The sequence below is a fragment of the Branchiostoma belcheri genome, unplaced genomic scaffold (genome assembly GCF_001625305.1).
Source record: "Branchiostoma belcheri isolate BF01 breed outbred unplaced genomic scaffold, Haploidv18h27 scaffold26, whole genome shotgun sequence".
NCBI classification, from domain to species: Eukaryota; Metazoa; Chordata; class Leptocardii; order Amphioxiformes; family Branchiostomatidae; genus Branchiostoma; species Branchiostoma belcheri.
The window spans coordinates 1,788,760-1,792,280 of record NW_017803865.1 but is presented as its reverse complement, the minus strand read 5'-3'; the positions used below and the strand labels follow the sequence as shown (position 1 = coordinate 1,792,280).

At 45.7% G+C, this 3,521-nt stretch overlaps 1 protein-coding gene across 6 annotated transcripts in view; it reads left to right on the top strand.

The window, feature by feature from the left end:
* Positions 1-3,521, top strand: part of LOC109471933 (acid-sensing ion channel 1-like) — a 13,794-nt gene that overhangs the window by 834 nt on the left and 9,439 nt on the right. The window lies entirely within an intron of this gene.

Below are 3,521 nucleotides of genomic sequence, written 5' to 3'. Positions count from 1 at the left end.
TTTTGCTAAATATGCAAATTTGGGTGGCAATATGCAAATTAGGGCGGCCATTACTGAAAATCTGTTTTTCGTCAATATCTCAGTAACTACTCATGGTATCAGAATAATTTTGGTGTCTATCCCCATGTTTTGAGGGATAACGAATTAAATCAAGCCATTTCAGTATAGATAGAACCATTATTTTTTGCTACATATGCAAATTTGGGCCTTGTCTGTTATTGACGCACCTGGCTGCCAGCAAGGAGGGGTCCTAATTCCGACCCATGTTCCATGCAAACGCACATGCCTTGGTATAGTTTATCTGACCCAAAACCTGTTCAATATTGAAAGACAAGTTTACCTAAGTCTAGATGGCAGACGTCTTCTTGCATGAAACGCCGCTTGCGTATGATTGTAGACACTGGCTGTTGGTTAGCTCTGGCTCATATATCTGTGTTGGGTATGAAGTCCTGTCGTCTGATGCTTAAGATCTTCCTCACGCATTCACTATCAGAAGCATGCAGTGATTCCAGTCTCTTTTCTCTTTTCTTGGCTGATTTCCACATAGTAGGTTTCAAAGTCAAGCTGGTTGAAGGCTGCTGAGGCCTTTCCAAGTCTACAGTCTAGCTCATTGTCCATCTGTCCTTTGTTGTTGGTGGAGCTCCCAAGGTAGGTGAAGTTCTCCGCCACTTTCAATTTGTTCTCGTCAATGGTCACACTTTTAAGAGGAGCGTGTGTCCCTATCAGCATGTTAATTGATGGCCCTGATGCTGAGCCCAATGCTGCCTGCAGACGGACTATGTTGGTCACTAGGGGTTGGAGATCTATGGCGTTTTCCGCTATGTCGCAATGTCGTCTGCAAAGTCAAGGTCGGCAAACTTTGTCTCTGGAACCCACTTTACCCCCGGCCCTTTTCTCCTGTTGCTTCCCAAGTACCCAGTCGATAGCCACGGGAAAGAGGATCTGTGACAGGACACAACCTTGGAGGATCCGTCTTCAAACCACCAGCTGTATCTAGATTCCTTCAACCGTCAGTACACAACACTTCGAGTTTCAGTATATCTGTTCAACTGCATACATAAGTTTACTTGGCAGTCCATAACTGTCCACGATAAAGAGGGACTTTAGATGCTATCAAACGCCTTGCAGAAATAAATGAATCTGATAGCTAGGGGTTTGCAGTTCAGCACATTTCCTCCACCGCAGGGTGAAGATCTGCTCAGCACAGGATCTCTTTGAGCGAAAGCTAGCTTGTTGCTCGCAGCTCCCAGAAGACCTTGCCTACTGCATCTCTCATGCGGTTCAGGAGGCATTTGGCATACACCTTCACTTGTATAAAAAAGAATTGTCACTCCCCTTAAGTTATCACATTCATTCAGGTTTCCCTTCTTTGGAATATGCCTAATGGTATGTCACAATTCAAGAAAGGGGCCCGCTCGGCTCGTTTTTGACCTGTGTTTTGGCACTACCGAATTCGGAACGGGACCTGGAAGGCAATGGGTGGGGTTCCCGACGGCTGCCGGCCTATTTTTTTGGTCCCGCGACGTCGCCAAATTGATTTGACTCAACTTAAAGTCACTTCAGGCCCCGGCGGGCAAGGTACGCCGAAGCGACCCCGTAACCTCACCGGACCAAACCGTAACCTAGCCGCCGGGTCATGCACAGGCACCTGTCCAAGATTATGAAGTGGCACGTGTGTTGTTCTGTGCTTGAATTGTTCAGAAGAAGGTAGTTATAGACAATATAGAGGGTAATGTGCTGTTCTCGACATAGTTACATCATCAGTCAGTCATAGTGACCATACACGGGTCTGCGCATCAACCAGCAGGGCCGAACCCACCATACCAGCCACAGGCGTACCAGCCTGGGACCTGCCAGGATCGCCCCTTGACCCCACCAGGGACCCTGTAGCTACCCGGCCGGAATGCAAGAGCTAGTCGGCACCCTATTGCATCCCGCACAGGTCTGACAGAAGACTGACTGGGCACCGGACGGGTCCCCAACAGAAACCGGTCGTCAAGGGGACCAAAATTTTGTGAATTTTACATAGAAGCCGCCTCAGCGCCCTGACAGGGAGCCGTAAAGGAAAATTCAATTGTGACCCTGACAGCCAGCGTACGCTCGGCTTCATGACGCCGGCCGGCGTCTACACCGAGAACATGCCGAGCAGGCCCCGTTTCACATGTGACTCCAGCTGAACTACTGATCCGTTCTTCCAGTCCTCCAGCACTTCCCTGTGATCGTCGTTGAATGCCAGCTTTATTCCAGGGAATGCGTACTAGGGAAGACGGCTATGGTTCTATTAAAGCGTTTGCGATGTACGGCGATCAGAAAAGCATCCATCTCACAACACAGTCACCCTCGGCTTTCAGCATCTCTGAAGTGATGCCATTCATGCCTGGTGACTGACTTCAGCTTCGGAGATGTCCTCAATCTCAACAGGTAATGGGTGTAGGTGTTCATCAAAGACTAATGCTACTGAGGTAGGGCTTGAGCGGTTTAAGACTTTTTGAAAAGTATTCTGCCCACCTGACAAGCTTGTCCTCCCCCTAAGACAGTGGTAGGGTCCCATCTTCCGCCTTAATTAGGACTGTGCACTTTTGAGCGGCCGCCGGTCATCTTCCTGGAGATCTGTTAAGCTTTTGTCCCAATTGTAAAAAAAAAGGCCCTGGCGGGTAGTTCCCGGGCTGTTTTTGACACTTTCAGCCGTGGGACACCCCGCGGCTACCGGGCTATTTTTCTTTGGCCTGTCCGGGACTCAAGAAGAATTCAACTTAAATTCAGGACGTCAAGTTAGCGCTTTATTCTGCCTGTACACAGACGCTGGTAAGGCACAAGTGTGAGCTTATGAAGGGTCTAATATTTTTTTGAACAGATTGTATCATTTATTAACATTCCTATCAGTGTTCAGAGGTACTGGCGCCCACGCTATATACTGGTTAGTTTTTGCATAATTTGCATCAAATTTTGGTGTGATCAATACTGGGATGGTTTATTCTAAATATCTAGCCTTCAAAACATGTGTATAGTACAAATGTATGTGTATTGTATCAAAGGTATTGTTGATACCATGAGATTTATTGAGATATTGACGAAAAACAGATTTTCAGTAATGGCGGCCTAAATTTTCAAATTAAGCACAAAAATATCTATTTGATCTCCACTGAAATGGCCTATCCTCAATAGTTATTCCAAAAACATGGGGAAAGACACATTATGTAGTTAATGAGATATTGACGGAAAACAGATTTTCAGTAATGGCCACCTTGATTTGCCTATTGTGCGGCTTTAATTTGCATATTCAGCACAAAAAAAATGGTTTGATCTTTACTGAAATGGATTAATTCCATTTGTTATCCCTCAAAACATGGGGATAGACACCAAAATTATTCTGATACCATGAGTAGTTCCTGAGATATTGACGAAAAACAGATTTTCAGTAATGGCCACCCTAATTTGCATATTGCGCAGCCCAAATTTGCATATTTAGCAAAAAATAATGGTTCTAACTTTACTGAAATGGCTTAAATTTAATTCGTTAT